Consider the following 25,534-nt stretch of genomic DNA (forward strand, 5'->3'; position numbering starts at 1 on the left):
TCTGCCCACCAGTTATCCTCAAGGCTGCTCCCCTCACCTCCTTTAGGCCTTTGTGCAAATGTAACTATTTAGGGGCGCCTGGTGGCTCAGTGGGTTAAGTGTTTGCCTTTGGCTCTGGTCATGATCCCAGAGTCTTGGGATAGAGCCCTCCAGCGCTTTCTCTTTCTCTCTCAAATAAATAAGATACTTTTTAACAAAGTAACTATTATTTCTTGCACAGAACAGCCCCTGCATAGACAGGAATCACTGGACTGCTTTGCTCACAGCCCCAGCCCTAGCTTCTAGAACAGGCCTGGCACAGCAATGAGTGTTGAATCTCAGACCTAAACCTAGGAATGCACTTCGACTGCTCACCCTTCCACACCTCTGCCCTTCACCAGCTCCATCAGCCAGTCCTGAGAGCTCGGCCTCCAGAGTACCTCGCCAACCTGCCTGCTTGGGGCCCCCGGTGCCAGCGGCCAGGACCAAGCCACCACCCTGCCGCACCCGGACGTTCGTCTTGGCCTCCCTACCTCCTGGCCTGTCCTCAGCTCAGTGCTAAGGGATCACTGAATGACGTAGATCTGAGTGGTAACCTCCCCCTCAGCTCTCCGCTGGGGTCTGTGCTCCTCACCAGGGCCTAGAGGCCAAGGTGATCGGTGCCACCCTGCTCTGTAACCGGCCTCCTGCAGTCCCTAGGATGCTCTGGCTTCCTGCCCCGCCCCTCCCCCACTTGGCCAGGGCTGCGCTCTGCCTGGAATGCTCTCCCAGGATCCCCGTACACCTGCTCTGGCCTCTCCCGTTCAGGGCTCAACTCCAAGGCCACACCGGGCGGCCGAGCAACCTACCCTGACCTCCCCAAACATTCCTGCTGCTCCCACTAGCCATCCTGTTGCCGTTTTTGACAGCTTTCAAGCACATCTGGAGTTACCTGTATTACGCTAGCAGGTCTGTTGTCAACCTTCCCTGCTAGCCCATGAGCTCCTTGAGGGCAGGGACTTGACGGGTTCTCCAGAAATAAAGGTGGAAGCAGCACACTTGTGGGCAGGACCCCCCCCCCTCCAGGCCCCAGACTCCTCTCACCACATGCAAAGTGACAGGACAGTGTGGTCTCGAATAGCCCCCACCACCTTCATGAAGCCCCCCTCTAACTGCCTCACCCCGACTAGATGTGGCCTGTGGCACTTTGGGTTTCCCTCGAAGCATGTTATCATGTTCCACTGTGGGGGGCCGGGGCTTCCTTGTTAACATCCCCCCCATCAGCTCCCAGCCACCGTCAGCCTCAGGAGAAGCACTGACCCCATGCTGACGGCCATTCCCCTCCCCGGCTGTCCCTGGGGGGCTTACTAGTTAGCGCTGGTTAATGCTGGAAAGGCTGCCGGATGCCAGGCTCTGGGGGCACCAGCCCACAGGGTGTGGATCCGACTCGGCCACTCAGGACTGCTGAGAACTTGAGCCAGGTCCCGCCCCCCACCTCTACCCCAGTTCCCTCTGCACCTCAAACCTGCAGGGTTCTGGTAAGGACAACAGTGTGCACACGTGACAGGCCAGCCTGAGAGCCACCCAAGGGAGCTGTCCACGGCACCGGATGAGTCAGGGCACAGGGCACGCGCATCTGAGTGGAGGGGCTCCCCCTCCCTCTTCGGGTCTGTACCCAGGACCTGATGCTGGGACCTCAGGGGGAGTCCTCTTCCCCACCCGCACTCCCCCCGGGGGCTCTAACTGACCTCCTGGCTTCAGACACTGTCTATACAGTGTGACAACTGCCACACTGAGGGCCACCCCGCTTCTCTCCTCGCCGTCTACGCCTCTGTCAGGTCTCCACAGCACTGTCAGCCCGTCCAGACTGACAGCCCCTCCTGTATGGGTCCACGGTTCCTCCGTTCTCCCAGGTCCTTGGGAGTAAAAATCCCTGGCTCCTCTTTCCCTCGCTCCAACGCCCAATTCAGGAGTATGTCCCAGGTCTGTACCTTCCAGAATATCTCAGGATCTGTCCATCCCCAGCAACTGCCCTCCAGACAGTCCCGACCTCCTCCCAGCAGCACCCCCAGCCCTCTTGCTCCCACACTCTGGGCTCCCCGCCGGCAGCCAGAGATGCTGTCAAAAAATTATAGTATAATAGAAAATGTAACATAAAATGTGGTATTTTAACTGTTTTTACATGTATAATTCAGAGGCATTAATTACATTCTCAATGCTGTGCCATCACCACCATCGCCGCTGCCGCCACCACCACCATCACCAATTTTCCAGAACTTTATCACTCCAGAGACTCTGCCTTCAGGAGCGGTCCCTTCCGTTCCCCCACAACAACCAATCTACCCTCTGCCTATGCGACTGGGACTCCTCTGGGGACCTCATCTAAGTGGAATCAGACAGTATTTATCTGTTTGTTTGTGACCTTTCACTCGGCGTGAGGTCCTCGAGGCCCGTCCACACCGCAGCCTGGGTCTGCACGCTGTTCCTCTTTGCAGCTGAGTAATATTCCCCCATGGACAAGAGCACATCTGGTTTAGCCATTCACTGTTCGGGGACCCCTGGGGGGGGTGCTTTTAAAGCCATCTTAACTCGTCCTCCCCTGCCGTGGCTCCTGCTCCCCAACCTGTGAGGCCACATGGACTCCCACCACGTGTCCCTTAGATCTCGGTTCTGATGTGCCCTCCTCAGAGATGCCTGTGGGCCTCGACCAGCCTGTTTCAGACTTTGCTGCGGTCAATGCCCACCTGTCCACCCCCCCGTCCCATCCCGTCACCTCCTCTTGGTAAAATGGGGATACCATGAGACCTTCAGGGCCGTGGCCAGCACGTAGTGACTGCAAAATGTCCTCTGCTGCAGCTGTCATCACCATCACCATCCATCACGTCACTGCTTTGTGACTTGGGGATTTCCTTTGTAATCCCCAGAAAAATGGAAGCTGCCAAGGCCATGTCCTGGCACCTAGATACCTAGTAGGTCCTCACACAAAATATTTACTTAATGAACACAAGGTGACCGTGCTGGGGGTGGCCGGAGATAGGTGTTTGCGACCCGGGGCCAGGCCCGACCCACACAGCCCAGGCACCACTGCCTCAGGGGTGCAGTGAGTGTTCCCCACGGCTGCCCACCACTCCCCCCAGGGCCTCTCCCCGGAGCAGCTCCCCCGGGAAGCCCCTGGCACCCCCAGGCCTGGCCCCAGCTCAGGGCTGAGTATGAGGAGCCAGCCACTGTGACTTCTGTGGCCTCTTCCTGGCCAGACTCTGTGCCCACCTGACCCTGGGCAGTTCTGTCTGCTGCTTGATGCCCACCTAAGCGGGGAGAAAAGGCCAGATGTGGGTAGGGAGGAGCCATATCTTGGGAGGCCTGAGCCTGACCATCCCTGCGGCCTTAGGAGGGATTCTTATAGATTGAATACCCCAAAAAAGAAAGATACATTGGAGTCCTATTCTCCAGCACCTCAGAACGGGACCTTCTTTGGTCTTTAAAAAAGTAATCAAGTTAAAATGAAATCATTAGGGGTGAACCTTAGTCCAGTATGACTGGTGTCCTTATGAAAAGGGGATATTTAGACAGAGACACACACACAAGGGAGTAGGCCATGGGAGGATGGAGGCAGAGATCGGGGCGATGCATCTAAACCAAGGAGAGCCAAGGATGGCCAGCGAACCCCCAGAAGCCGCAGGAGAGGCACGGGACAGACCGGCTCAGAGCCTCCAGAAGGAAGCAACCCTGCCCACACTTTGATCTTGGACTTCTGGCCTCCGGAAGTAAGATAAAAAGCTTTTGTTGTCAAAGCTGTCCAGTCTGGGGTACTTAGTCACAGCAGCCCCAGCAAACTCACACAGGGGGTCAGCTCGCATGGGCCGAGAGGCAGAGATGGGGACAGGCCTGAGCCGCAAAACCTTGGGGAGTCTTTCACAAACCATGGGAAGGGGAGGCCTGATGCACCTCTGGTCCCAGAATCTCCCAGGATGCCAGCGACAGCGGCTGACACTTCTGTGCCCCATTCCAAGCACTGTCTGTATACACACGGCTCATTTAATCCATAGAAATTCAGTACATGGGGCAGCAGCAGCAGGAGCAGAGGGAGAGGCACACACGTGCCTCTTATAGAGGAGGAACGTGAGGTCCCAGGGGCGCCCACCGATAAGGGGACTCTGAACCCAGGCAGGCTGGCCCCGTAGGTTGGGCTGGGGAGCCCCTGGTGGCCGGGAGAGTCCCCTCCTGCATGTGGACACACCCAGGATGCTGCACCCCCAGGGTCAGGTGAGCCTGCCTCTGGTTGGGCTGGGGAGCCCCTGGTGGCCGGGAGAGTCCCCTCCTGCATGTGGACACACCTAGGATGCTGCACCCCCAGGGTCAGGTGAGCCTGCCTCTGTGTCTGTCCCCACCTCAAGCCCCAGCACACTTGGGTGACCCTAACTGAACTAAGGGAACGAGGGCTTGCTGCCCTCCCAGGGAGGCGGGTCCAACCCCAGGGTGCGGGGGTGGGGGTGGGGATCCACCAGCCCGGCCACACCTGCCTCAGTTTGCTCCTGAGCCCATGGCAGTGTCAAGTGGGGGGGGGGGGGGGGGGGGGGGGGGCGGCGGTGTAGCAGGGGTCCTGGGGGTGAGTGACACGGCCCAGGCTCTGTCCTCAGGTGCCCTGAAATGGGACAGGGGAGGGTGACAGGAGGAGAACCTGCTGCAGGAGAGGGGGCGCCTCTAGTCTGCCCTAGAGTACAGTTGCCATGGCAACCCTCCGCTCCTGTGGGTGGAAGCCTGAATGCCTGGGGTGGGGGGGGGGCACCAACAGGTGTGCCCTGGGCCCCTCCTGGCCCTGCCCCTCCACACAAGAATCTCCTGCCTCTGGCCCCAAGGCCAGTAGCCTGAGAGCCCAGCTCAAGCCCGCCTCCTCCAGGAAGCCCTCAGGCAAGGGAGAAAAAGGAAGCAGCAAGCCCCAGGGGAAGGTACAAGGACTAGGCTCCAGGTGGGAATGGGCTGTGTGGCCTCTGTCTCCCCATCTCCCCTCTGGGGCCTAAGAGATAAACCTTGCAGAGGCGGAGCAGGTGCCCAGACCATGCCCAGCACACAGCCCTCCCCTGGGAAGGGCACTGTGAGCTCAGAGGGCAGGGTCCTCCCCAAACCTTCCACTCCAGCCCCATCTCCCTGAAGGGCAGCCAGTCCTCCCAGGTGCTCCTCCCAGACCCCTCTTTTCCTTTCACCCCCACATCTAACCCCAGCAGCCCCTCCTGCAGAATCTGCTCACCTCTCCCTCCCAGGTCTCATCCCTGGCCAGGCCCCATCACCTGCCACCTGGTCCCTCCCTCCTCTCCTCCCCACCTCTCAGGTCTCCCCACCCTGTAGCTGCCCAAAGATTGGTCCTCCCACAGCAGCCAGAGGGTGCCCTTGAGCACCTGGGTCAGGGTGCATTCCTCCTCTGCTCAGAACCTTCTAGGACTCCCATCTCACTTAGAGCAAAGGCCCAAGTCCTCCCCCGGGGCCCACGGGCCTTGCACACTCTCTGCCCCATCCCTGCCATCAGCTCCTCCCGCTGTCCTTGCACTCAGCCCCCTATTTCCTGGAGGAAACCACCAGGCACAGTCCCGTCTCAGGGCCTTTGCACTGTTGTTCCCACCTCCCCAGGTACCTACAAAGCTTCTCCCTCGCCTCCTCAGGGTCTCTGCTCCAATGTCACCCGCTGGGAGAGGCCCTGCTGGTCCCAGCACTTCTACATCCCATCCTGGCTTTTTTCTCCGTGGCACCCACCACTGGCATGGCAGCCGTGTGTTTTATTTATCTGTTTGTTATCTTTCTCCCACTAGATGTCAGTGCCACTGGGTGGGGTTTGTCTGATTTGTCAGTTCTCAAGAGTCACTCTGGTTGCCCAGTGGCCCTGGGCCACAGAGGGGTGGGGGCCATTCGAAGCAGCAGCTTCCCCCCCCCGCCCCGCCCCCAGGCCTCCTCCCCGTCTGCCCATCTATCTCCCCATCTACCTGCCACTCCCACCCCACCGGCTCTCCACTCAGCCCAAGCTGAGCTTTGTAAGATGAAAACCCAGTCGTGTCCCTCCCAGCCTACAACCCTCCATGGCTCCCTACTGTCTCGGAGGCCCTAGCTGGCCCCTAAGGCTCTGGGCTCATGTACCTCTCCCTCTCTCACACACAGAGTGCCAGGGCTCCTGCCCCTGCCCCACTCTCCCCTCAAGGGGTTCTGCCCCTGGGATTGCCGGCGTCGGTCTCTCCCACAGCCACTCACGGCACAAGGGACCACCACGTTTCGCTCCCCTGATTGGACCTGGGCTCTGCTGCTGAACGTCTGTTGGAAGTTCCCACCAGCTGGGGACTCCCAGGGAAAGCTCCATCATGGTCGGTCTGGCTCTCTGCTGCGTGCCCAGCCCTGGGCAAGAACAAGTACTTGTTAATTTGTTTAATGAACAAAGACAAAGCAGACCCGGGGAACAGGTCATCCATTCAGTGGATAGTTACCTAGTTCCCACTGGGTCAGAGTGCTTGGGAGGAAAATAGGCCTGAAGGAGGGGTGTGTGGGGAGGTGTATCTGTAGGTACAGATGTAAGTGGGCCGGTTAGGGAACACCTCTCCCAGGGGCAGACGTGTCACGGAGGTGAGCCCTCTAGGTACCTGGGGGAAGACTATCCCAGGCAGCAGGAACGGCACGTGCAAAGGCCCTGAGGTAGAATCTGCTGGAGCGTGGCTGCAGCCCAGCGAGCACGGAGGAAGAGTGTGAGGAGGTGAGGGCAAGGGGAGGTGAAAGGACAGAGCTAGCAGGGCCTTGTGAGTCGAGGGGGGGACACAGGCTTTTTCTCCAAGTGAGGTGGGAGCCAAGGAGGGCTCTGAGCAGAAGGGGGGATGTGGCCTGACTCGGAAGTTCAGAGACTCCTGCTGCTGCCAAGGGAGATTAGGCTGCGGGGTGGGGTGGGGGCTGCTGAGAGCAGAGGGCGCGCCCCACCCCCAGCCCTTTCTTCTCCCTGTCCACTCAGCCGGCACAGCTGCCGTCTGGCCCTTGCTTCCTTCCTTCACTCTCCTACCAATCACCCAGCAAACCATGTCAAGTCCTGTCTTGAAAACCCCCCGCACCAGCCCAGCTCTAACGTCTCGGGGCCCCTTCCGGAGCCTTCACTCTGACAGCCTGCTGGGCCTCCCCTTCCCGCTGGCTTCCTGGCCCCCCTTCCTTCCCTGTGTGGTTCTCTCCCACCCAGGAGCCAGAGAGGACTCATGCGGAATATTCCCATCCGGTCTGCTGGGCCGTGACCTCTCCATAGGCCTTCCTGGCCCCACGGACGCGCCTCATGGCACAAACCCAATTCTTCTGCCCCCCCCCCACCCCTCCAGCCTCCTCTCTACTATCTCTACTAGCCTGGCCCTAACACGTCTTACCTTTTCCCCTTTGAGCCACCACCTTCTTTCTGGCCTCAGGGCAGGCCTCTCTTCACAAACTCTCTCTCCCCTCCACTTTATCCCTCCTTCCCCGTCCAGGCTGCAGCTGGGAGGCCACCTCCCCCAGGAAGCCCACCCTGACTTATAGGCTGGCCAGGTGCCTCCTCTAAGCTGCTCACCACAGGAGGCTGGTGCTCCGGGAGGCCCATGGTTCGTTTCCACTTGACACTGTTCACTGCCCATCCCAGAGCCCTGCACATCGGGCATGAGGGGAGCACAGCTGAAAAGAGCGGTAGGAGCCAGGGCCCAAGGCAGAGTGGGAGGTGGCGGGAGTCCCGGGGCCTCCGGGTGCTGGCAGCAAAGGGGCAGGGTGGGGGATACAGAGACCTGACGGAGGGGGCGAGGACGCCCAGCAGGGCAAGAGGGAAGAGTCCCAGGGTCCTATGTCCAAATCCCAGCTCTGCCCGCTTAGGGCCATGTGGTGAGGCCCCCATGTTCTCCCCCTGAATTCTGTCTCTCCCTAGGGAAATGGGATGGAAACCTCCTGCAGTGGCCAAGGGGCTCAGACATAACATATGGCAGCCCCACAAGTCCTTTTTAGGGCTCCTCGGTACCAGGCACTGACCTAGGAGCTGGACAGACACCTGTGGATGAGCCAGACACAAGAAACACTAAAGAGCCAATCTTATGAAGTCCTAGTGTTGTGAAGGAATGGGGTCTCTGGGTGTGTGTGTGGGTGGGCAGTGTAGGTGTGTGTATGGAATTTAAAATAGGCCGCTCTGGGGATCCCTGGGTGGCTTAGCGGTTTAGCACCTGCCTTTGGCCCAGGGTGTGATCCTGGAGTCCCAGGATTGAGTCCCACATCCGGCTCCCTGCATGAAGCCAGCTTCTCCCTCTGCCTGTGTCTCTGCCGCTCTGTGTGCGTGTGTATGTCATGAATAAATAAATAAAATCTTAAAAAAAAAAAAAAAAAAGGCTGCTCTGGAAAGACCAGACACTTCAACAAAGGCCCACAAAAGTAAGGGAGGAGCCATACTGGTGTCCAAGGAAGAGAAACAAGTTCCTGTCAGGAGGCACAGCCTGTGCAAAGGTCCTGGGGCTGGCCAGCACGTGTCTGAGGACAAGTGAGGAAGGTGGAATGAGCCTGGGGGAGTGGGAAGACATGAGAGCAGGGAGGTGACAGGGACAAACTGTACCAGATTTGCCATGTCCTTAAGTCTGCCCCATATGGGGCTGCTCCTCTGCTCAGGACAGTGCACCCACAGGTGCCTCAACCTCCACAACCAAGGGCAACTGGGGGGCGCTCTGGGGCAGGAGCTGTCCACCTGTGGCCCCGTCCTGGACTGTCTATGCAGCCAGTGGACTAAGAGTGCTCTCGCCACTTTTAAAGGGCTGCGAAGGAGAGGCAGAGGGAAAATACGCATGAGAGCCCGTGGGCCACCTGCCAGGCTCCGGGATTTACCACCTGGCTCTTCGCAGAGAAAGGCTCCGATCCCTGGTCCTGAGCGGTGGTCCTTAACTGGACGGTTTTGTTCTCTGCCTCAGGCTGTTTGGCAATGTCTGGGGACCTTTTTAGGTGTCTCATCCGGGAGTGGGAGGGATGCTACTGGTATTTAGAGGGTGCAGACCACAGACGCTGCCCCAGGTCCTATGGTACACGGAGCAGCCCCCACAAAGAGTGACTGGCCCCAGTATCCAGACTGCTGTGGCTGGGAGAGCCTGGCCAAGGGAGCCAGCCCTGGGCCCTGCCCTGCCTGCACCACCTCTCTGGTGGCCAGACACCAGCACCCAGCACCTCAGCTTCCTGGCTTGCCCCTTCCTGACTTCCTCTGAGGGAGGGACACTGGCTATTTTTAACTTTGGGGGGCAGGGCTATTTTTAGCCTTGACATCTATTTATTGAAATTTTTATCTTCCCCCAGTTTTGGATTTGGGGGCGGGGAAGCAGGAGGCTCCTGCTCAACTATTTCGCCAGGGCCCACGGAGACTGGAGCAAGCGTGAAGGTCTCGCCCCATGAGAGGGAGAGGCTGGGTCAGTGCCGCAGGAGGGGCTGCTCAGGCCTTGACCCTGGGTTTCCTGTCCCCCACATAGGCTCCTATGTTTCCCATGCCAGGCTCTAAACCCCAGAGTGCACACAGTTCTATGGGCAGGTGGCTCCATATAGGTACCGTCACCCACTGAGGCACCCACGAGGCTACCTCAGAGAGCACTCACAGGTGGGCAGGGCAGACAGGTGCAGAGCTGGCTTGGTCAGGCCCCCAGAGGCAGCCCTCAATCCTCTCAGAGGGGCAAGGTGCATGGGGAGCCCTCACTATGCGTGGTCGGAGGATTCACCTGGGAGCCTTTAGTCCTTTGACAGACCCCCTCCCATTCACTCAGGTAAGATTTCTTGAACACCTACTGTGGGCCAGGTCTAGGCATCTTGGATCCAAAAGCAAACTGAGTAACAAACTCCCTAAGCACCCGGATCCTGGTTGGGGAAACAGATGATAAATAAATACAGGCATAATAAATTAAGAAATTACAGGGTGCAAAAAGCCATCCGTGCTAGGAAAAGTCAGGAGGTAGGTGGGAGGCTACAATTTTAAACAGGCTGCATGGGGTAAAGATTATGGGGGGGGGTGACATTTGAAGCAGGTGAAAGAGCAAAGGCCTCAAAGATGTCTGGGTGAGAGTCTCAGATGGAAGAACAGCCAGTGTAAAGGCCCTGGGGTAGAACTGTGCTCAGCATGATGGTGGAGCAGCAAGAGAATGGAGGGGATAAGGTGGTGGGGACGATCATGCAGGGCCAAACCCTAAGACACCCCAATACCTGAACCTGCTGTAGTCGCTGGACGCAGGGACTACTACCTTCCACCTCTGGGGCTGCCCCTCCTGAGAGGACACATAAGCTTTCTCCCCAAATCCTATGATACGAGCCCCTTGACTGAAATTGCTATGTATCACCAGACTCTTGAGCTCCATGAGGACAAGACTAGGGCACTGTCCCTACAGCGTGGTCTTCACAGCGCCTGGTAGAGAAGGCACATGGCTGTGTTCACAGATCGCATGAAGAAGCACACCCAGCCTCGTTCCAAGGAGCCCCATGTACACATCCCTGGGCAAGTGCACAGATGCAGACCCCACTCCTGTGTGGAGCCACAGACACACGCAGGGCCATCCACTCTGCAAAATTCACAGCACCAGCACACGGGAGACCCCTACCAACCTAGGACTAGCCTGTTGGACATGTGGTCACCCACAGGCTCAGCCAGGTCACCATCCAGAATGCACTGAGATATCTGACAGAGGACTGGATTCTGGGGCCAGTGAGACCCCCCCACCCCCTGTGGCTGTTCTAACAGCCTCCCATCCTGGGACCCTGCTCTCTTCTTTCATGGGGGGGGGGGTGGCCAAGACCCAGCCTAAGAGAAAGGCTGGCTTACTCAGGCATCTCCAGGGTCACTGCAACCAGGTCAGGTTCCAGACCCAGGGAACTCCCACCCCCACCCCTCAAAGAGGGGTCTGGGAGAGGGGAAGCGTCTGGCATCTGGAAATCGGATCCTTGAGAGGAGCCCACATAGAAACCAGAGCCTTGTCCTTGGCCACATAGCTTACGGGAGAGGTAGGAGGGAGCAGAGCCTTGGAGCACCAGCTCCCTTGGCCAGCAGGTGGGGATGGCAGGGGTCTCGCTCCTGCTCTTCCCCGTCAGTGGCGGCACCCACTCTAGCCAAGCAGCATAACCTCCTGAGATCAGCACACCCCCACACACCAGATGCCCACGCTGGGCCTGAAGCACCTCCTGCTCTCACACCAGCCTGGGGGTGCAGGGAAGCTGCAAACTCCAGACGCAGGTGGCTCTCACAGGTGGAGGTACCTGGATCGGGAATCCAGACCGCTTGAGGCAGACTCCAGAGCAGCCAGGGAACCTGCTGGCCCCTCCCCCACGTGTCTGGAGGGTTCTCCTAGGCCCCCCAGGAGAAGGAGCTCCCTGGGGCACGCTGGGAATAGAAACAGGGCTCCATGAGTCTCCCTTCCACCTCCTCCCTACAGGCACCAGGGCCCAGGTACGCTGGTCCCCAGCTCCCCACCCTCCCTAGCCCTGGGCAGCCTCCAAGCCCAAGAGCAGGCATGAGCAGGGGTGATCATGCCTTAAGCCAGCTCCCCAAGAGCATCCCGCCCTGTGGAGGGATGGCCGAGGGGGGCACTGGAGAGCAGGGGTGACAAGGGTGGGGCGGGCTAAGACCCTGCGGGAGGTCACTGGGGGAGAGGAGGGAGGCGGCCACACCAGCAGGAGGGCTGGCGCTCGCATGTGAGCATACACGTATGTGGCTCGGTGCATGGGTGCCACTGCCGCCAGCCAGGGAGCGAATTAGTTCTCTTTTCCGCTTTCCAGATGATTTTTCATCTCTGTAATTAATGGGCAAGTCAGTTCTGAACGGCATGGCAGGCAAATTGCTAGTTAGGAAAATCACGGATAATTTTCTCGATATGATAATGAAGGTTGTATTCCTTCTCTTATTCTCCCTGTTTTCATCCTACTTTTAAGTAATAAATTTGGCATTAGTGGGTGGGGAGAGGGGAGGAAGGAGAAGTCACCTGCCCCCACAGGCCCCGGGCCTGACCCAGGCCCACCAGGAGTCCTGAGGCCCTGGCTGCGGGGCAGATGGACAGGGTGAGAGATGGGGCCGCTCCGTGGGGCACCCCAAGACCCCGGCGATCAATTCAGGGGGCCAGACTGAGAAGAGCAGGTGGGGGGGCAGGGAGCCCCCAAGCTGTTGGCTGGGCTGGAGGGGCTGGGTCTAGGGTCGGGTTACAAGCTCAGGCCGGCCCCTGGGGTGCGGGAAGGAAGGGCAGAGACCAACAGCCTCTCTCCAAGAGGCGAGCAGCATTGAGGTCAACAGGCCTGGAGCAGACATCACCCTGGGGAGTCCCCCCACACCTGTCCCCGCACCGTCCAAAGCCTTCGCTGCGGTGACTCCTGTAGCAGCTAAGGGGACAGAGCAAGCAGAAAAGGGAGAGAGAGAGGAGAAACAGGCAGACAGGCGGAGAGGCGACCAGCCATCTTGGCAGCCATCTTGAACCCCTCCCCCTGCTCCCCCAGGCACGCCACATGTTCGGATGTGGGCAGACGGACCCCGGCCCGGGCCCGCAGGCGCCGGGAGGGAGGGGGCCGGCCCGAGGCTGGGACGGGGGCACCTGCGCGGCGGCCGGGGGGAGGGTCACGGGGGCGGCGCTGGTGGGCCTGAAGGTGCACTGAGGTGCTGGGCGAGGACGGGGCTGGGCGCTGACCTAGACCGGCCGGTCGGGTCAGGGCCACGCAGGTGCAGGCAGGGTGCTGGCTTCGGATGGGAGCCAGGGCGCGCGGGGCCGACGCCTGCAGGGACGTTCCCGGCCGAGGCTGGGGCACGCACAGCACTCTCCGCCCTCTTGTGGTCCGGACTTCTGTCCCAGGACCCTCAGACGCGGGGGTGCCACCCCGTGAACACCGCGGGCAGAGGAGGGCTCTCCCCCGCACAGCCCGAATGGGGTGGAGGAAGCCCCACAGCTTTCCCGTGCTTAACCCGTGCTCCGGGCACCAGGAGCGAGCGAGTGAGCGGGCGAGAGCGGGAGGCCGGGGACGCTGCCGCGGGCGCACCTCCCGACAGCCGAGCCCCGGCCGCAGCCGCCGGACACCCGGGCAGACCCCTCCCCACGGACCGCGTCTCTGACTCCGGGAGAAAAACAAGCCGCGGCCCAGCATCCTGCGCTGCCAGCCCCCCACGCGGCTCCTCGGGGGCCGGGGCCCGCGCGGCGCGCACACGCACCCTCTCCGCTCACACCCAGACACCTACACAAACAGGGCGCCAAGCACCCGCGCGCACACGCACCGGGGACACGCAGGCACCGCCGCGCCGCTTCCCCACAAAGGCTGGCGCGCGCGCGGGCACACGCAGCCACGCGCGGGCACACTCGCGGTCCCCTCCCCCCGCCGGCACCCCGCGGCCGCCCCTCCGCACCCCCGCGTCCCCGGCGCCCCGCTGGGGGCCGCCCCTCCTGACCCCCGAGCCGCTGGGAGCCGCTGGGAGCCGCTGGGAGCCGCTGGGAGCCGCTGGGTACGAAGCGCAGGCCGCCCCCGAGTCCCCTCCCGCTCAGGTGCGGGGAGTCGCGGCTCCAGCGTCCCCTCCCCCTCCGCGGCCCGGACAGGCCTCGCTGCCGTCCCCCGCCCCAGCCCGCACACCTGGCCCAGGTGCGGCGTCCCCCTCGCCCTGGGCCCGCAGACACTCACCTGTCCGGCGCCGCTCTGGGGTCGGCCCTGCGCGTCTCTCCTGCGGCTCCGCGAACCCCGGCCCCCCGCCCGGCACATCTCCCGGAACCGGGGCGGGGGGGAGAAGGGTGAGGGGTGGCGGGGCGAGGGCGGCCTCCGTGTCCCCTCCTTCCCCCGGCCCAGCACCGCCGCCACTCACCAAAAATTAAAAAAAAAAAAAATTAAAAAATTAAAAAAAGAGCGGATTACACAGCTCCAAAGGCGGCCCCCTCGCGGCGGCGGAGGCTCGGGGCTGGGGGCGAGCGGGTCCGCGCCCCTCCCGGGGAGGGAGGCGGCGGAGGCGGCGGGGCGGGGGCGGCGTCAGAGCTCCGGGGGCTGGGGCGAGGCGGAGCCCCCCGAGGCGGCGCCGACAGCGGCCCGCATCTCCCCCGCAGCTCCGCGGCCCCGACGGAGGCGGCACGTGTGCGCCCAGGCGACTTCCCAGCCCCCTCCGACGGCGGCGGCGGCGGCGGCGGCGGCGGCCGAGGGGTTAACGGGCCAGCCGGGGCGCCCCTGCAGCCCCCCGCCGCCCGGCGGCGCCGCTCCGGGGCCCGCGCGGCCCCATCCGCCGGGGCCTCCTCGGCAGACGGCGGGGCGGAGGCGCCGCAGCGCCAACAGCTCCCGCGCCGACGGCTCGGGCTCCCCGCAGTGGCCGCGGGGGGCTCGGGTTGGGGGCGGGCGGCGCGGAGCTGGGGGGGCGCGGCTGGAGGCGGGCGCGGCGGCGTCGCGCCCCCGGGGCGGCCGGAGGGGGGGCGCCGGGCCGGGCCCGTGGGCACCGCAGGACGCGCGGACCGAGCCGGCGCCGGGCACCAGCAATGACAAGCCGCCTGCTCGCCCCTCTCCCCGACGCACCCGCTCCGGGAGGGGGGCGGCGGGCGCGCGCAAAACCCGGCCCGGAGCCGCCGCCGGGGATCGGCCGCCGCCACCAGCGCGAGCGCACCGGGGGCCGAACTGAAAACCCGGCCTGGACTTCCTCCCCTTGGCCTCCTCCGGGCCCCTCTGGAAAAGCGAAGAGAGGGAAGGCGACGTGCAGGGTCGCTGCGTCGGAACGGGGAGTGGGGGAAGGGAGACGGGCGCAAGGAAGAACCGGAGAGGATTTCGCCGCCGGTTAAGTAAAGGAGAGGCACCGAGCCCGGCGGAGGGAGAAATGGAGGAGCTCTGCAAGGGGTATGCAAAACCCGGATTGGATTAAACAGAGATGGGAGGAAGGGGGGCGGCGGCGGTGTAGCTGCGACAGGGCCAAATGCACCCGGGGCACGCAAATTTGGGGCCGGATTCATCCTCGGGAGACGGAGTAATGCGTCATGCCTAATGCAGTGGGAGCAAGCAAGACCTGGCCTAGAATTCCTAGACCTGGGCTCGCAGGGGGCTTCAGGAGGGGGCTGCTGAGTGGCCGGGGCGGCACGGGCTGCCCCAGCCTTTCTGGCAGAGACATGCAAGAGGGAGGGGCAAAAGGAGGGCTGGACTCTCGCACGGAGGGATCCGGAGCGCTGGCTGCAGCGAAGCCGGCTGGTAAAAGCGGCTTCAGGATCCAGGGGCGCTGCGAGGGGAACGCGTTGTGGAGGCCGCTACCCTGGGAGACCAGACCTACAATAAAAGACGAGGGAGGGATGCAAAGCCTGGACTGGAATACGCGGGACAGGACAAGACCCCAGGAGCAGATCCTGGGCCACCAGACAAGGGCTTGGAGCTGACGGGGCAGCAGGAGCGGGGAGGGGAGTGTGAGGTGGAGGTTGTATCTATAAACGCCTGAAAAGTCTCGCTTTGGGAGGGGACGCGGACTTGGAGCGAGGCGGGGTGGGGGGGACGGGGAGGGGGGAGGGCGGAGAGAAAAAAATTGCATTTTAGATTCTCGGCCAGAGCTAAAACCCGGTACGGAATTCCACAGCCCTGCCACTACACTGCAGCTGGCGGACTTGCAGAAGTAGGGCAAGGAACCAGAGGGTTCCTAGGCATCTGGCCGAGTGAGGTGAGCGGCAGGTTTCAGGCTGAAGCTGCAGAGGGAGCCCCGCACCCCCTCTCCAGGGTGGGGAAGGCTGCCCAACCTGGCTCGGATCCCCAGAACCAGAGTGTCACTGCCAAGACCCACAGTGGGGGCTATAAAACCGGGCCCCAGGCCAAAAATAAGCACTTCAGCAGAATAGATAACTCAGTGCCAGGTGGGGGCTGGGGGTGGGGGGTACTGGAGGGTGAGGGCTACTGGAAGGTCCTGAGAGGTAAGATCCGGTTAGGATCTCAGGAGACAGGACCTGGAAGCCTGGCTGCTGGCTCGGTTTTATGAAAGATGGGTGCAACTCTGGAGTGTTGGATGGGGAGGAGCAAATCCCTGGTTTGGAACCTCGGGGAAGGGAGTCCAGCCAATGGAGGCCTAAATAGTAAAGCAGCCAGCGCCAAGCAAAATCCAAAGTCCTGGCTGAATCTTGGTGGGTCCAGAGTGGGCATTTGTACGGTGGGCTGTGTTGTGGAGAAGTAGGGCAGACAAATCCGGATCTGGATTAGAGAGGAAGGGAATAGGTTGAGGAAGGAGAGGAGGGCAAACTCCCCATGTCTGTCTTCAGGAAAGAGAATGCATTGCCACCCAAACTTGGCTCTGCAGAACAGGTGATGAATGGGGTGGAAGGAGCAGCGGGAGGGCTTGAGGTGGTAAATACACAAAACTTGGGGCAGACTTGGATGGGAACTCTGAGTATCTAAGAAAGCCTACATGGAACATCTGTAAGCAAATTGACCCAGCCTCTAAGAACCCTCCGAGAAGCATATCATGGGGAAACACCGAGACGGTGGACTTCCAGGCCTGCTGAGTGACAGGGGGCAACCTCCACAGCAACCTATTGCTTCCCTCCCTGCCCCCCTTTATGGAGAGCCTTTATTCCAGGACCAGGCAGGGATTTTCATAGCTCAGAACCTCCGGGACACGTCAGGCCCTATAAAATTCCTAAAACAAGGGAGAGAGGGTAGGTGGGCCCCCTCTGTTCCCCCTTCATGCCCAGGACTCCATGGCTGTAGCGCTCTGGCCTTGAATCTGGGTGGTGAGGCCCAACGACTGGATCTGAGAGAAAATTGTGATGAAAGCAGAGAGTGGTGGATGGAGAAAGGATTCCACCTATCTGTGGTTCCTTGACTTCGGGACTGTGGGGGGTGCGGATGGGGAAAGGGGGTGTGTCTCACCCGCCCAATGCCTCAGTTTCCCACTTTGAGATATATCAGCAGCACCTGATGGGACCCAGGAAAGGTTTTGGGATGCTGGGGAGTGGGGGGAACAATGCCAGCGTTCTATAAACCCAGCGGGATGGGAAGGGGAAAGAATGTGCAGCTTAGAGAGACAGCTGGACATCTCCAGGGCCCTCTGACTCCGAGCCTCCTCCCCCCACCCCACCCCCACACCTGGGCCCTGAGCAGCCCATTCCCCATCCCCCCACCCCCATCCCCCACACCAGCAGAGTAACCCTAGGACTCTCTGAGCTTGCCTAGGAGGTGAGGTGGTTCTAACTTGAGTTCTCCGGGGACTGCGAGAAGGGGCGGCTTTTACTTGTAAAAAAACGAAGGGGTGGCATGCTTTAAGGGACTCCCGGCTCAGTTTGAAAAAATCCCAGCCAGGACCCCCTCCCAGCCCCTCCTCGTTCTCCTGCTCTTGCTCTCAGCCCGGATACGTTAGCCAGCGCCGTTCCATCCAGGTCTTCTGGCCTCGCAGGCAAGGGGCTCAGGAGGCAAAGGATGGGGAGAGAGAGTGGGGGCGCAAAGGATCCCTCACGACCCCCCCCCTTGCCAAGCCCCGGCTGCGCAGCCGCAGTGGAGGCTGCGAGAACTGCCCGGCTCTGGGAACCCAAGCGTCCGCGCGAGCGCGCAGTCTTGCCCCGGCGCCGCGTGCCCTGCACCGTGCGGGGTCGGTACCGGCGCCCCGGACCCCCACTCCCTAGGGTGGGGGTGACCCTCGCTTCGGGCGTCCTACCCTTGCCCAGCGTGCCCCGCGTCTTCGGTACCCCACGTTCGGTGCACCCTTAATGTACAGAAAACCCCCGCACCCAGGGTGTCCCGCCCCGAGGGCAACTCACGTTCTGATCCTCCCATCTGGGGGACCCTGCATGCTGCGCACCTTAGCACCTAGGGCACCTCGGCTTCAGACATGGCTCAACTCACCCGTGCCCTCCGTCCCCACCCTGTGCCCTGCCTCGGACCCCCATGTCCGGTTCCCCGCTCCTCCACCCTCCCGTTTCCAATGCCTGCAACCTTGGCCTCAGGCCTGGAGCCCTCGATCCCTGTGTCCTGCCTCAGGCTCCCTAGGTCCTCAGTGCCTGCTGAGGTCCTGAGTGCCAGGCCAGACCTTATAACACACGTGAGAGACGTCGGGGGAGACAGTGGATGGGGATGAAACGGTGCTCCTGGACTCAGGAGGAAGTGACCAATGCCCAGACCTCCAGTGCTCGCCAGATGCGCCCAGCTGGGCCTTTTTCTAGAGTCCACTCAACACAGGATGCCCAATCCTGCAGGTCATTGTACCTTTCGGTTCATATATTCCCTCCTTCCATTTATTCCTCAAACACAGAGTGCAGAGGAACTTTCTTGCCCTTAGTGTGGGCATGGGGCTAGGCGTTCAGGAAGCCCTAGTGCCCCCAGAACAAGACTGAAAGCTCTCTCAGGGGCATTCTGGTTCTAGTAGGTAAGGCAGACACAGGAGGCATACTGGAATTAGCCCTGGAAAGTGAGCAGGGTGCTGGAGAAGTGGATGGCAGGTGTCCAAGCCTTGAGGGGTGAGCAGGCGGGGCTCCGTGTGCCCTTGGCCCTCCTGGGGGCTCACTGTATCACACCTTGGGCAATGTTCAAACCCCATTCCATCCTATACCCTCACTCAAGTGAAAAGCAAGGTAAAAAAAGGTCTCAGAATTGGGTCAGGAGGATAGAGTGTGGGCAGAGTTAACATCAACTGCTGTCTTTGGGGGTGGGAGGATTTAGCTAGTTGACAAATGACTATTGAGCACCTACTGTATGCCAGGCACTGTACTAGTTGCTGGGGACACAGTGGTGAACAAGGCAGAAAAGATTCTCTGTTCTTGGGGCTGACATTCTAATAAAAAAGATAGATGAGAAATCAGACAAGCAAAAGATATAGGATGTCAGATGATAGTGCTATGGAGAAGATTAAGGAAAGAAGGCAGGGGGCATGGTGGTAGCTGCAATTTTAGACAGGGGAAGTCAGGGAAGCCTCCTCTAAGAAACTGAGATTTGGATAAAGACCTAAAGAGGCAAGGGAGGAGTCATGGGGGAAGGGTGTTCCAGGCAGGAAGAAGAGCCTGAGCAAAGGTCCTGAGGCAGAAATATGCTGGGTGGGCAAAGGATCTATGATATGGCCTGTGTGACTGGAGGGAGGGAATGAGGGGGAAAGAGGAGGTGAGGTGGGGAGATAATGGGACAGATTGGGTGAGGCTCTCTGAGGATGAGACATTTGAGCTGAAACCTGAAAGCTGAGGTGCCCATCACGTGTGATCCAAGAAGAGTGAACAGCAAGTGCAAAGGCCCTGCAGTTGCAACAGGCAGGACTATTTGAAGAGCACAAGGGCCAGCATGGTGGGACCAGGAGGCAGAGCCTCAAGGGCCACGAGGAGGATCTGTATTGGATTCTCAGTGACAGGGGAAGCCAACGGAGGGGTGGCTACGAGTGAGGGAATGGCGTGTTGCTATTCAATGTTTAGCAGATTATAGGGGTGGTTCCCCAAGAAAAACAACATAGAATTACCAAATGACCCAGCAATTCCACCCCCTGAGTGTATACTGAAAGAATTGAAAGCAGGTATCAAATAGATTATTAGTACACCAATGTTCACAGCAGCATTATCCACAAAAGCTAGAAGGTGGGAACAGCCAAATGTCCATCAAAGAGTGAGCAGATAAACAAAATGTTGGATCTCCACGCAGGGGAATACTATTCAGCCATAAAAAGGAATGAGGTCTTGACACATGCCACAATGTGGATGACTCTTGAAAACACTATGCTGAGTTAAAGAAGCCAGACACACCAAAGGCCAGCTGTTGTAAGATTTCATTTATATGAAATATCCAGAATAGCTAAATCCATAAAGACAGAAACAGATTAATGGTTGCCGGGGTCTAGGTGGTGGAGGGTTGGCCACAAACTGCTAATGCGTACAAGTTTCCTTTGGGGGAATGGAAAGATCTGGAATTAGATAGAGGTGGTCGCAGATGTACTAAATGCCAGTGAATTGTTCACTTGAAAATGGTTAGTGGTTCATTCTGTTATATGGATTTTACATCTGTTAAAACAAAGTTACAGGGGAGATCTGAGAAGGAGCCAGGAGATGCGGGGAGGTGGCTGCCATCATCAGTCCAGGTGAGAGGCGACAGAGGCCTGGGACAGGATGCTAGGGCAAAGTGGTCAGATCTGAGGCATAGCTTAGAGGTGGAGCCAATAGAACCCCTTAACTGTTGCACTGCCCCCCCCCCGAGTCAGGACTGATAAAATGTCACCTCTTGACCCACCACTGAAAACTGTAGGCGCCCCACCCCTCTCAGTCCCGAAAAGGAAGCATACGGGGTGTAGCCTGAGCAGGGGGCCGGCGGGAACGGTGGTGGGTTCCCAGTTAGGTATCAACTGGGAGGGGCGCCCAGCTGCGCTCCCCTCCCCGGCCGCTAGGGGCCGCTGCCCCGCTGCTCTGCGGCCGCCAGGTGAGGAGGCCCCGCCCCTTCCCCCCTAGGTGCGCGGGAGGCGCGGCCGCGGGGCGGGGGGAGGAGGGGGAAGAGCGCCGAGGCGGCGGAGGAGCTGCAGGCTGGGGGCACCGAGTGGGAACCAAGGGAGCGTGTCTGAGGTGGGGGCTGCTGAGAGGAAGGAGAAAGCGAGCCAAGGAGAGGTTGGAGGTGTGAGAAGATGAGGGAGGAGGAGTCAGGATTCTTGGGGAGAGGAGGTGTGAGCAGGGGAGATCTGAGGGCTCCGATGGGAGAGCGGAGTTGGGAGGAGACCACCCGGGGCGCGCAGGGCAAAGCTGGGGGGAAGGAAGACAGGTGAGCAGGTGAGGAGTCTGAGTCCGAGAAGCGAAGGAATTATTGCCTTGGGGACTTGACTGGGGGACATTTGGACAGTGTTTAGGGACAGCTGGAATGGTTGGGGGTGGGATGACCTATGGGAAGTTAAAGACCCCAGGGAGGGGGGCCCTGCGCTTGGCCAGCCTGGACTGGTATGGACTGGGTTGGGGGAGAGACTTCTCAGGCCCTGACCCCTTGGGCCAGCCATGGGGGAAAGAGCTTCTGAGGATGAGGTGTGTCCGCTCAGCTCATCCTGGGAGCCCAGCTTGCTTCTGCAGAGGGTATGGCCAGGTAAGTGGTTTATTCCATCTGGCAGGAGGGCTCTCCCTCTCTCCCCATCATGCCCCATGCCCCATGGCCAGCATTCCCTGTGCATTGAGCCAGTGGTGGGCAAATGGCAGTGAATAAGACAGATGCAGTTGCAGTTGGCTGGGAGCTGACAAAAGATTGTCAGTACAAATGTGAGCATGGAAGACCAGTGGGGACTATGGGAGAGTACCCCCAAGAGGCCCTCCCCAGCCAGAGGGCTCAGAGAAGGCTGCTCTGGGGAAGTGACCCCTAATCAGACAGCAAGAACCCAGAAGCTGAAAAATAGAGGTCTAAAGGGACCGCAGGCTCTGTGAGATGGAGTGGAATTGAGAAGGGAGATGAGGGTCCCATGAAGGTCAAGGCCATGGCCACAGGAGGGTAGAAAGGGATTCCTGACCTTGTCCGGATCCAGGAGAGGTGCCACAAAGCCAAATGCAGACCGGAGAACAAAAACACAGAAATGAGGCAGGTGTGAGGCAGCAAGGAGGGAGGGTGGCAGCTGTGGAGAGCTGGAGACGCACCCCCCCTTTTAAGCCAGCAGCCACTTGCTACTACTTAACTCCAGCTGAGTGCTACCACGTGCAAAGTCAGGCTCGGAGTTGCCAGAATAGATTCTTCAAGAGAAGCCAGAAGTCAGGATTTTTGTGCAACATCCCCCGAGCTTTAACTATTACCGACTGATCTACTAAGGTTAAATTGCTCCAACCCAGCAATTCCATTCCTGGGTTTATTCCCATTGGGGACAGGCACTTATTGCGACCAAGAGACACATTCATCATCGTCAAACCCTGGGCACCAGCATGTGCCATCGACTGGCAAAAGGGAAATAACTGTCTATTTACACAATGGAATACAATGCAGTGATGAAAAAGACCGAACCAGGAACGCGTGGAGAGCCTTACACACAATGAATCTCAGGACATGACATTGAGCAAAAGAATAAGACACAATTAGGGTGCACTTTTCATGGTCCCATTCCATGACGTTCAGGGACAGGCAGAAGTAATCTATGGGGTCCAGGAACCTCAAGTTTTCCTAAGTGTAGACCACTGACATTTGGGCCTGGATGATTCTCTGCTGTGGGAGACCTACGCCCTGCATTGGAGGACACAGAGAAGCATCCCTGGTCTCCCCCCACTAGATGCCAAGAGCAGATCCCCAGTTGTGGCATGTCTCCCTTGAGTGGTGGGGTATAATCACTTCAGGTGAGGGCCACTGGGAAAGTGATGCTTTGGGGGTGGGGCCATTCACTGGAAAGTAGCCTCAGGGAGCCTACAAGAGGCTGGAATATTCTATATCTTGCGCTAGGCGGTGGTGACAAGGATGGAACATTTTTTTTTTTTAATTCGGTATTCTTAAGCTATATTCTTAAGAAGTACGTGCTTCACAGTAAGAGTTAACCCTACAACATGAATGACCCTTGAAAACATTATGCCAAGTGAAAGAAGCCAGACACAAAAGGCCACAGATTGTATGACTCCATTCATAAGAAATGTCCGGAATAGGCAAATTCAGAGAGACAGAAATTAGATCAGTGGTTGATCAGGGCTGGAGGAGGGGGGTGGGGAGTGCCTGCTCGTGGGTATAGGGTTTTCTTTGGGGCGATGAGAATGTTCTGGATCTAGATACTGGTGATAGCTGTGCAACACCTGAATATGCAAAAACGCATTGAGTTGTACACTTTAAAATGGTTAATCTAATGTGGGGTGAATTATACCTTAAAAAAGAAATTATTTTTTAAAAATGTTAATTGGGCAGCCTGGGTGGCTCAGCAGTTTAGTGCCACCTTCAGCTCAGGGCCTGATCCTGGAGGCCTGGGATCGAGTCCCATGTCAGGCTTCCTGCATGGAGCCTGCTTCTCCCTCTGCCTGTGTCTGTTCCCTGCCCCCCCCCCCTCTCTGTCTCTCATGAGTAAACAAATAAATAAATCTTAATAAAATAAAATAAAAAAATGTTAATTCACATGAGCTGTAAAAACAGGGCCCTAGGCCAGCTGGCCATTTTGTGTCAGAGGGAAGGGAGGCATCACTGTCTGGAGAAAGGTGGAGCAGGGGCTGTGGGCATTCTTGGGGAGCGAGGGCTAAAGTAGCTTGGAGTCAAAGAAGCCTGCCTCAGCTCAGGGGAGCGCTCCTTCTCAACCCAACCTGTCAGGCCTGGAAAGAAATGGGCTGCAGGTCAGAGGCCGGCCCTGCAGACTGTGGACTGGAGTGTCGAGTTCTGGCATCTGAAGGAGAAATGACAACCACTCAGCCCAGCCTTGTGCCAAAGGGATGATTGGTGGTGCTCGCCGGGTGTTCTCTGCAAGCTCAGGGGAAGGTGGGGGGCTCACCCCAGCCTTTTGGCAGCCCACAGAGAAGCAGCCTTCCTCAGGGCCTGGCCTGCATTGGAAACAGAGGGCCATCAGATGGCACTGGGGCTTCTGCTTCCCCTCCTGGAGAGGAAACCACCCCCCTTAATCCCCAACTGTAGGCCAAGGGGTAAGGGGTGGGTGTCCAAGGTCTGGTCATCCACTGGCTTCCAAAGATTGAGTGAGTGAAGAGAGAAGAAAGCAAGGCAAGACTCCAGAAGGCTGTGGAGTCTGTACTGCACTGAGTGGTAGCCCCCGCAAGATATGTCCACCCAGAACTGTGACCCGATTGGGGAAAAGGGTCTTTGTAGATGTAATTAAGTTAAGGATCTTTTGATGAGATCATCGTGGATCAGGGTGGGCCCTGAATCCAATGACAAGTGTCCTGAGAGGAGAAGAGAAGGGGAGAGGACACAGAGAAGGCCACATGGAGGCAGAGGCAGAGCTTAGAATGCTGTGGTCACAAGCCAAGAACCGCCAGAAGCTGGAAAGGGTAGGGAAGACCTTCCCCTAGAGCCGGTGGAGGGAGCACTAACCCTGTGGTCACCTGGTTATCAACTTCTGGGCTCCTTCGGCTCCAGTCATGATCCCGGGGTCCTGAGATCAAGTCCTGCTTCAGGCTCCCTGCTCAGTGGGGAGTCTGCTTCTCCCTCTCCCTCTGCCCTTCCTTCCTGCTCATGCTCACTCGCACTCATTCTCTAAAATAAAAAAATTTTTTTTTATTTTTTAATTTATGATAGTTACACACAGAGAGAGAGAGAGAGAGAGAGAGAGAGAGGCAGAGACACAGGCAGAGGGAGAAGCAGGCTCCACGCACCAGGAGCCTGACGTGGGATTCGATCCCAGGTCTCCAGAATCACACCCTGGGCCAAAGGCAGGAGCCAAACCGCTGCGCCACCCAGGGATCCCTTTTTAAAGCTTTTATTTATTTATTCATGAGAGACACACAGAGACAGGCAGAGAGAGAGGCCTATGCTCCTCATGTGGAACCCGATACGGGCCTGGGTCCCAGGACCCCGGGATCATGACACGAGCCAAAGGCAAATGCTCAACCACTGAGTCACCCAGGTGCCCTTAAATAAAATCTCTAAAAGACAAAAAACAAACAAACAAAAAACTTCTTATCTCCAGAACTGAGAGAATCAATTCCTTGTTTTTAGCAGCCCTGTCTGTGGTACTTTGATACTGCAGCCTTAGGCAAGGAATACAGGCCACAAACATGTATGAAGCCCCAACAGGGGCTTGCGGTACAGTGGGGGAGCCCAGGAATCGATCGCTCCCATATGCTGACACCTCCGTCACTGGAGAGGAGTGACAGAGATGGGTATGCGGTGGGGTGGAGGGCCTCCTGGGAACCCCTCACAGCAGAGGTGATGACACAGAGCTGAGCCACAACCCATAGGCGACAGCAGGTAATCCAGACACGCCAAACAGCCAAATTGAGACCAACCGTGTCAGCCATGGCACAGCTGACACTCAACATCGGGGCCGAGGAGCCAGTAAGGAGTGGTAGGGACTGTGGTGAAGAATGATGATAATTGTTAATATTTATCAACACTTACTAAGCCTTTTATTATACCATATTGACTCATGTAACCCCTGGCAGGAAACACACGATACATTCATAGTGGGTATAAATACCCTCGCTCCCGGCTTCCCCTACCTCTGGAGTCCTCAATGGCCGAAGCCAGCACAAGCCAGAGGACCTGGGAGCCGTCAGTGAAGTCCACAAAGCCCAGTCTCCTGGGACACCAGGCTGGATGGAGAAGTGAGGAGAATTGATCCAGGTGAGCAAATGGAAGGTTCCAGAACAGGAAGGCTGAGTGATTCCAACCTGGGCAGTCTGGGTCCAGAGTCCCCTTAACTACTCACCACGTGAGAACCAGAACCAGCAAACCAGTGCCCTCTCCTCAGGGCGCCACCCTTGCTTGCTGAACCCCCCTGCTGGGAATGTGACCTCAGCTCCTCAGCGGCTGTATCTTTTGATGGAAAGCCAGGAATCCAGATTTTTATGCAACAGTTACCTGTTATTTAAAAACTGGCAACTCACTACAATTTGTTAAAATCCTGCATGGACCCAGCACATAGGTGGGCTGGCCTGGGCTCTGGGTGTCCAACCCCCGGGCTCAGGAGGTGGACATGGAGTGGGCAAGGCAACCAGGTGCCCAAATCCAGAGGTTCAGAGAGGTGGCTACACAAAGCATTCTGGTGAGATGAGGACCACATGAGAACTGGGTTTGGGGGTCCCTG

The 25,534-nt window shown here is 58.8% G+C and overlaps 1 protein-coding gene across 5 annotated transcripts in view; it reads right to left on the reverse strand.

Moving 5' to 3' along the window:
• Positions 1 to 25,097, reverse strand: part of ADGRL1 (adhesion G protein-coupled receptor L1) — a 52,329-nt gene extending 27,232 nt beyond the window's left edge. For 2 of the 5 annotated variants that reach the window (XM_041760862.1, XM_041760861.1), the window contains exon 1: positions 13,579 to 13,767. The gene's annotated coding sequence lies outside the window, so the exon portion shown is untranslated. Of the gene's footprint in view, positions 1 to 11,187; positions 11,315 to 13,578; positions 13,769 to 24,947 lie in introns of those variants that run through there. The other 3 variants (XM_041760859.1, XM_041760858.1, XM_041760860.1) reach the window with 3 other exon arrangements.
• Positions 25,098 to 25,534: the final 437 nt, after the last annotated feature.

This window comes from Vulpes lagopus, chromosome 7, assembly GCF_018345385.1.
Source record: "Vulpes lagopus strain Blue_001 chromosome 7, ASM1834538v1, whole genome shotgun sequence".
Classification (NCBI taxonomy): Eukaryota; Metazoa; Chordata; class Mammalia; order Carnivora; family Canidae; genus Vulpes; species Vulpes lagopus.